The 9,486-nt window shown below is 33.1% G+C and overlaps 1 pseudogene; it reads left to right on the top strand.

Annotated features, from left to right (window-relative positions):
- The first annotated feature begins 5,284 nt into the window (after nt 1-5,284).
- Nucleotides 5,285-6,190, top strand: LOC114026157 (annotated as a pseudogene).
- The last annotated feature ends 3,296 nt before the right edge of the window (nt 6,191-9,486 follow it).

Genomic DNA, 9,486 nt, shown 5'->3' with positions numbered 1-9,486 from the left:
TAAAACATCATGTACTAAACCTCATAGCACCCTGCCTACAAATGAATCAATGTTTTTTTTTCTAAGACTAATTTACAGAATAAGAACATGCATAAAAGGGCTAGTGAAGAAAAAAGATAGAAAGGAATATATGATGTGTACAATGCATCCTACAACGAAGGGAAAATAAGTCCTACAGTTTCTCTGGAAGAAAAGAACCTACGAGAGTATGAGTGAGGAGGCAAAAGTAAGGAATGGAAAAAGGAGTGAAAAAATAGGGAAATTTTGTTTCAGTATTGGGAAGGGTTACCATTGATGAATGCTCCCATAGGGGAAGAGAGATATTCTATAAATAGAGATCAGAAACTTACAAGGATTATCATCTACAGAGAGTTGTGCTTAGAGAGAAAAATCACCCCACCTTAGGAGAGGAGGAATCAGGGTTCCGGGGGCAACTGACACTCAGAAGATAGGGAGGCACTGACCTGGGTAAGAGATTTCAAGGCAAATGGGAAAATGACCATGGGAAGGGCAAAGGTCAATAACGAACTATATAATTAGGGACAAAGGAAAATTCTTACCATGGGGCAATATCCAATCACTTGCAGAAATTGATGTTTCTAAGACTGAGGCACACCAGAAAAAAGGGGTGGAGGTATCTATAAGGCAACAAGATAGAAACTGTGTAAAAGGAGGAAGTCAAATTAAGTACCTTAGAAGCTTTAACTCCATGAGGAATATAGACTCTAAAGAAAGACTAAATAAATATAAAAGGCATGAATCAAAGAATAAAAGTCTAGAATAGACAAAAAGGGAAGATAAATAACAAAGGAAGAAGAGAAAAATCCTTTTTATAAAAAAGGCACAGAAAATAAACTACTAAAAATGAAGAAAAGTTGAAGGTGGGGAGAGGAAGGAGGCTTTTATTTGATTTGAAGGAGCATTTTACTTAATCAAGAGGGGAAAAGGTGGAAAATGAAATGATTAGATAAAAACAAGCAAGAAAGAGTAACTGATAAGTTAAGCAAAACTCTAAAACTAGAGAAAGGGATTACAAATAGGAGGTAGGGGTTTCAGGGTGAAGGGAAGAAAGCTAATAGGAATAGGACTACCTTGAAATAGATTAAGCTAAAATAATTGAAGAGACATTGTACTGTGTTTACAGAAGAAGAGAGAAATAATTAGAACAAACAAAACAAAAACAAAAGCCCAACAATCTTGATATTACAAGTGGTAGAAAATATATACCTGTCATAACTTTAAATGGAGTAATCTAAACTATCCAAAAATAATAAAAAAGATTGGATAAGAAAACAAAACTTTCCAACCCATTAATTATAAGAAACACATAAAAAAAAACAAAAACAGAAACTAAATAAAAATGAGGGGCTAGGAAAATTTTTACTATGGATCAGGTGAATGCAAAAAAGCAGGAGTTGTAGTCATGCTATGAGACAAAGCAAAAACAGACATTCAAAATGTAAAAAGAAATAAACAAGGAAATTATGTTATGCTGAAAAGGACCATAGACAACTAATGAATATCAGTATTAAACTTACATGCCCCAAATGCTGTAGCATATTAATTCATAAAAGAAATATTAACTGTACTACAAGAAGAAATATAGAATAACACAATAGTGGCAGGAAATTTCAATGTCCCTCTCTCAGTTTTGAATAAATATTTGAATAAATAATAGAAAGATAAAGAAAAGGGAAAATATAAAGCTGAACAAACCACTGGAGAAACTAGTGCTAAAAGATATATCATCTTTCAAATGGAAGTGCTGAAGAATATGCATACCTCTCAGCACTCCATGGAACTTTTACAAAAATTAATCACATATTAAGACAGAGAGACATTGCAAACAAATATAAAAAGGCAGAAATAGTAAATAAACCCTTTACTGATCATAATGCAATAAAATAATAACTAATTCAGGGACCACAAATAAAATACACGGACACAAATGAAGATGTAACAATGAAATCCAAAAAAATGAGTAAATCAAACAACCCATAGAAAAATCAATAATTTTGTGGGAGAAAATGACAATGATTAAACAACATACCAATATTTCTGGGATGCAACTGAAACAGTCCTCCAGAAAAATATATTCCTACAAACAAAATAGAAAAGGAGACAATTAGTGAACTACATATGCATTTAAAAAATTAGAATCACAACAAAAATTTAAATTTAAAATAAGTACAACAGAGTAGATTTTAAAAATTAGAGGAGAAATAAACTGGAAATTAGGACCACCATAGGAAATAAGACCAAAAGCTGGTTTTTTGAGAAAAAAAAGATGAATAAAATTGATAAATTCTTAGCAAACCTGATGATAAAGAAAAGAACAGAAAATCAAATCAGCAAAATAGTAAAAATAACCAAAGTGAAATCACAACAAAACAAGAAGAAATTAAAAGAATAATCAAAATCTATTATACTCAGTTATAAGCCAATAAGCTTGAGAACAAAAAAAAAGATGAAATTTAACAAATACAAAATACTTTGTCAGAGGACCAGATAAAGATTTTAAAAACCCCAGTCTCAGGAAAGGAAATAGAATTATTTGTAAAGGGATTCCCAAAGAAAACTCTTAGTCCTGCAGGATAATTCTATCTAACTTTTAAAGAACAATTAGTACTCATATTTCACAAATTATTCTCATAAATAGAACAAGAAAGTGCCTTACCAGAATCTTTTTATGTGGCAAATACAATCTTACTACCTAAACCAGGGAAGAATAAAGCACAGAAGACCCATAATTGGTTTATGGTATTGGTCTGTAGTATAGACCAATATCATAAATGAATATCAATTCAAAAAATTTAAGTAAGATGCTGTCATAAAGATTACAGAGATTCTTTCAAGAAATCATACATCATGACCAAGTTGGATTTATACCAGAGATGCAAGGATGATTCAACATTAGGAAAACAATCTGCATAATTTATTACATTAAAAGGAAAAAAAACCCAAAACCCTATGATTCTGCATCAGATGTGAAAAAATCTTTTGACAAAATATATTTATTTATACTAAAAATTTGACAAAAGGTAGACTTTTTTAATGTCATGAAAAGTACTTAAAACTAAAAGGAAGCTTCATATACAACACTAATATGCTAGAAATCTTTCCAATAAATATGGGAGTAAAACAAGCATGCATATTCTCACTACTATTATTTGACATGGTTCTGGAAATGCTAGAAATAGAAATAAAATGAGAGAAAGAAATTATATGTGTAAACATAGGTAAAAAGGAGATAAAAATATCCTCATTTCTTGATGATATGATGACTTACTTTGGAAATCTTAGGCAATCAGCAAAGTTACTAATTGATGTGATAACTTCAGCAAAGTTGCAGGTAACAAAAAAACCCCCTAAAAATCAATATTATCTCTGCATAATATTAACAAAATTCAAGAGGCAGTGATAGAAAGGGAAATCCCATTCTAAATCACTACAGACCACATCATATATCTGGGGATCATTTGTACAGATTGAATTATAAAGTGTTCCTTAAGGAATAATAATAAAAAAGCACCATAAATAACTGGAGAAATATTCAATTCATTCCAGCTTATTGCTGGATTTAATAACAGTTACAATTTAATAAATTGAATTTAATAAAAGTTACAATCCTGTCAATTTAACAAATTTAATAATTTAATTTAATAAACATTACAATCCTGTCAAAGTTAATTTACACTGGGGACAGCAAAGTGGTGCAGTGGATAGAGCACTGGCCCTGGAGTCAGGAGGACCTGAGTTCAAATCCACCCTCAGACACATAACACTCACTAGCTGTATGACTTGCGGCAAGTCACTTAACCCCAAATGCCTCACCCCAAAAAAAAGTTAATTTACACTTTTGCTATTATACACTAATCAAATTATCAAAGGTATTCTTTAGAGAACTTGATAAAAATTATAACAAAATTAATTTGGAAAAATAAAAGAAATCTAGAATATCAAGAGAAATGATGAAAAGAGGCAGAGGTGAAGGGGGAATGGCACTTCCAGTCCTCACATTATATTATAAAACAACAGTCATCAAAATATCTGATAAAAATAGAGAGGAAGATCAACTAGACAAAGCAGAATCAAAAACCATGGAACACAATAAACTAATGTTCAATAAACCAGAAAACATACATTGCTTTTGAAAGAACTCCCTATTTGGTTAAAAAAACAAAAAACAAAACTGCTGGGAAAACTAGAAGCAGTCTGGCAGAAATTATGCTCAGGCTAGCATCTTACACCATATCCATTATTCATTCTAAATGGATATGTAGCAGTAATATTAAAGCACATATTAAAAAAAAATTAGAAGAGAAACAAATCCCATACCAAGGGATAGTTACAAATGATAAAATTACAAATGATTAAGTCTTTTCTCCTCTAATGCTAAATATCTTCATTTCCTTCTATCAATTTCTTCAATGGCATGGTCTCTCCTACTCCTGGTGACTTTCTTCTGGAGGAACTCTAGTTAGTCAATGATACGTAGTTTTGGTGTACTACAAATTACAAATGATACAATAAATTACAAATGATAAAAGTATACATTTTACAAATTATAAATGATAAGACACAAATGATAAAATGAATAACTTTCATTATGTGAAGCTGAAAAGCTTTTGCAGAAGAAAAATGTATACACCTAGCATAAGAAAAAAATAATTAAATAGGAAAAAAAATCTTTGTATCACATTTTTCTGATAAAGAGTTGGTATCAAGATATAAACAATCAACACCCACCCACATATAACCAAAACTCACTTATCAAGAGAGAAGTGGTCAAAGGATATAGACAAATAATTCTCAAAAGAAGGATTGCAAACTATTAAAATCACATGAAAAAATGCTCTAAATCACTAATGAGAAAAATGCAAATCAAAATAACCCTGAGGTTTCATTTTATGCCCTGCAAATTAGCAAAGATAACAAAAGAAGAGAATAGTAAATGTTGGAGGGATTGTGGGAAGATGGTTGGTGGAGCTGTGGATTAGTGCAACCATTTTGGAAGCAATTTAGAATTATGCAAATAGAGTGTTTAAAATGTCCATACCATTTGATTCAGAGATTCCACTAGCAATAGTAGTTCACCATTAGATTCTACTACTAGGCCTCAAAGAGGCCATTGATGAGAAGAAAGTCTACATATATACCAAAATATTTATAACAGCACATTTTGTGATAACAAAGAACTGGAAGGCCCCCCACCGCAGTGCGGTGCCTCACTCTGAGGTTTCTTCTGCTGGTCTCAATCACTGGAGTTGGGTCGGGGGACAAGATGATGACAGTCCTGATGCACATGGAGGAGCCATCCCCCTGGGTGGTGCATGTCCTGGGCTGTAACCCCAGACCCATGACTCTCCAGGGCACCAACACTTACTTGGAGAAGACTGGCCCCAGGAAAATTCTTATTGATATTGGTGAACTATCAATTCCAGGTTATATCAGCTGTTTAAAACAAGCACTGACTGAATTTAACACATCAATCCAAGAAATTATAGTGACTCCCTGGCACGGAGATCATACTGGAGGCTTATTAGACATATGTAATAGCATCAATACGGGCACCACATCTTGCATTAAAAAGCTTCCCCACAATCTCTTCATGGAAGAAGTTATAGGAAATAAAGAGCAAAAATATGTTTATCTGAAAGATGGAGATGTGATTAATACAGAAGGAGCCTCTCTCAGAATTCTATATACACCTGGACATGCTGATGATCACATGGCTCTACTTTTAGAGGAGGAAAAGGCTGTCTTTTCTGGAGATTGCATTCTAGGAGAAGGAAAAACAATATTTGAAGATCTTTATGATTACATGAATTCCTTAGAAAAGCTATTAAAAGTTAAAGCTGATCTGATATACCCAAGACATGGCCCAGTCATCAATGATCTTGAAGCTAAAATTCTAGAATACATTTCTCACAGAAATGCGCAGGAAAGTCAAATCCTTAATTTTTTCACAATATTGTTGGAAAGTTATTTACTGAAATGGACCTTTTAAAGATTATTTACAAGAATGCTCTGAGCATTTATATAAAGCAGCTAGTATTAACCTCTCCCTTCATTTGAACAAATTAGAAAAAGATGGAAAACTATCAAGCACAATGACTCCTGAAAAGAAATGGAAAGCTAATCTCTAGTTTCATGCTAGTGAACAAAGAATAAATAATCTGAAGCCTTTACTGAGGAAGAATATTGAAAAAGAAACTAGCTACAAATAATTAGCATCATATCTGCTCCATTATCAAAAATATAAGAATTCCATAATCTATATTTAGCGTATTCACTGTAATTAAAATTCACCTAACTTTTTATTTTCAAGACTTTATGAAAATAGATTATAATGATTTGTGAGTTCTTAACAGACTAATTAAAACTTCTACACTTTAAAATTAATAAAATCAGCTTAACAATCTGCTTTGAAAGTTGTCCATATGATCCAGTTGTCAGTAATCAAAAGTAACAATATATTTTTCCTCAGTTACTCTAAAATAGAACTACATCTTTAATCTTTCCTGCTTCTTAAAATCTAATTGTTAACACGTATCTGATAGATCTATATGTTATCACACATTTATCATTTTTATTATCTTTTAATAAAAGATTCAAAATAAAAGAACTGGAAACAAAGTATATGCTCATTGGTTAAGAATGGTTAAACAAATTGTGATACACAAATGTAGTGGAATATTACTGTGCTGTAAGTAATGGCTAGTGTGATAAATACAGAGAAGCACAGAAAGATATAAATGAACTAGTGCAGAATGAAGTAAGAAAAAGCCAAAAAACCAATATATACATAAGTATAGCATGTAAATGGAAAGAACAATCACCAAAAAAAGGTGTGTTGCAAAACTATACAGCTATATATGGCTGAGAAAGATAAAAAGAGAAAGAGAGAGAGAGAGAGAGAGACAGACAGACAGACAGACAGAGAGACAGAGAGAGAGACAGAGAGAGAGAAAGGAGAGAAAAAGAGACAGAGACAGAGAGAGAGACAGAGACAGACCCTTGTCTTATATGGGAGAAGGATGGAAGATATTAGGAATCTCAAAATGTTCAAACACACGTTCTCTTTCCCATGACTTTGTTACAAAAGGTCTTTTAGTCTTTCCCCTCTCACTGTCCCTCCCCACTTTCTTTCATCATTAAGCTGATGTAAATCAGCCAGTTTGAATGAGATATTGTGTTGAAAAATTTGAAATTTAGCTCATTTTCAGATTTCCTGGCCAACCTTCTTACCTTACTCTGCCTTACTCAAACCACATCTGGAATGCTACATTCAGTTCTGGGCAGACCACATCTGGAATATTATGTTCAGGTGTAGTGACTACTACATTTTTGGAAGGTCATTGAACAGTTAGAGCTCCTCCAGAGAAAAGTCATCAGGAATGGGAGAGACCATACAGTTGAAGAAACTGGTAGGAGGAAATGGAAATATTTAGCATTGGAGAAGAGGAGATTTAATGTAGATATGAAAGCTTTCTTCAAGTATTTGAAAATCTATCACCAGTGAATGATTTGATCTTTTCTGCTTGGCCCAACAGGGCAGGTCTACAAACAGGAGGTAGAAGTCACAAAGAGGCCAATTTAAGCTTGATATCGGGGGAAAGAAACAACAACAAAACTTCTAACAATTAGAATTGCATTTCAAAAGTAGAAGGGGAATTATCCCTCATTGGAGGTTTATTGTCTAGCCCAAGAACTATCTTGTCCAGAAGAAGATTACATGGAATTTTGTCAAGTGCTTTCTTAAAATCTAGGTAAATGCTATCTACGTGGTTCTCTGATCTACACTATTCACCAAGAAAATGAGATTAGTGTGGCATGAACTATTTTTGATGAATTTAGGCTATCTTTTTGTGATCATATTTCTTTTCATGATGTCTGCTAATGCAATATGAAATACCTTCTAGAATTTTGTCAGGAACCAACCTCAAACTCACTGACATCAGTTGAGACATTTGAAGACTCTTTTCTTTTCCCCATTTTGAAAAATCAGGATAGTTGCACTTCTCTAATACCATTGGGATGTCTCTCTTCTCTGGGATTTTTCAAACATCTTTGACAGTGGTATTTTCCTATTCTTTCAGTACCCTAGGTTACAGTTCATCTGGGCCAAGGTGATTGAACATATCAAGGCAGTATAAGAGTAAACCTAGCTTAACTTTTATTAAATTTTCATTGATCCCAAACTAAGAAATCACAGTGTGATTCTTCCACAACTGTCTGTTCTTTTCCCTTGCTTCAGCAACCACAAGTCATACTAGTTTTGGCACTCAGAAAAGCATGCACCCCTACAGCTATCTTGCTAACTGGTTTCCTCTTTCTCTTTTGATTTATGCATAACATTATTCCAAACACTAAAGCCCTTTAAATTGTCTAGTAAAATCTTTGAGCAGTAGGATTGCCAAACAAAGACCTGTCTTTATACCATAACAGCAGTTAGGTGCAGGCTTACTGACTCCTTACTTTCTTTGGGTATTAGCCATTTTTGTTCTTTCCTCTCAGGAGCAGTTAGTTCAAAGCTCATCCTGCTTGACAGAGAAAATACCAAATAAAGGTTGAATAAGTCTGCTTTGTCTTGAATAAGTTTTATCCTTTCTTTGGTCCTTTGCTTTTTTTCCTTAAGCCTAAACAATCTTATTTCTTTGTCTTTAGCTCTTGTTACAGACATAGTTTATTAAGAGCTTTAGCACTCTTGGTAGTACTCTTAAAAGACCACAAAATAATTTGGCATTCATCTTCTATTATCTCTGCCTTTGCTTCCATGTTCAGTATGTCTTTTAAAAGTCTAAGTTTGCTAATCAGTTCCCTGTTTAGTCTCATCCAACTCCTTTGGTAACTTCCCCTGTCCCTTCTCATCAGAATTGTTTCTCTGATTCTTTAGAATTTTGCTCTTGAAAGCTTTCTATACTTTCTCAGTTGACTTCCCCTGTAGAATTTTAGATGATAAGATCCTATCTTTTCTCTGAAGTCTTTGATCTGATCTCCCCAAAGCTGGGATGTGCATCAGAATATTCTCTCCTTTCTTCTCTATCATATATTCTAAAATGGGATGTTTACTTTCCATTATTTCCTTTTAAACAGCCACTTTTTTTCTTTTTGTTGAGAATCTGATGAAGAATAGAATTCTGCCTCTACTTTATGAAGGACATAAGTATAATTATGTCAAATCATCACTAAGTTATTAGCTGATCTGCTTTTGGTAGAGAGAAAATGCTCTAGCAGATGTCCAGATAATTGAAGTCCTCCACCATTACCATATCATGTCTTTGTTTCAGAATTGTGATCCATTTCATGAGCTCTTCATATATTTCCTCTTTCTATTGGGTGGTTTGTAGTACACTCAGATGACCCAATTATGTCTTTTTATGCCTTTGTTAATTTCACCTAAATGTTCCCTGTTATACTTCCCCCTTAATTAAGTTCCTAGATTTTTTCACTTGATTATAAGGATAGGGGTTATATCTGTGA

The sequence above is a fragment of the Vombatus ursinus genome, unplaced genomic scaffold (assembly GCF_900497805.2).
Source record: "Vombatus ursinus unplaced genomic scaffold, bare-nosed wombat genome assembly UNPS02014833.1, whole genome shotgun sequence".
Lineage (NCBI taxonomy): Eukaryota > Metazoa > Chordata > Mammalia > Diprotodontia > Vombatidae > Vombatus > Vombatus ursinus.
This window is presented reverse-complemented; position numbering and strand designations above follow the sequence as displayed.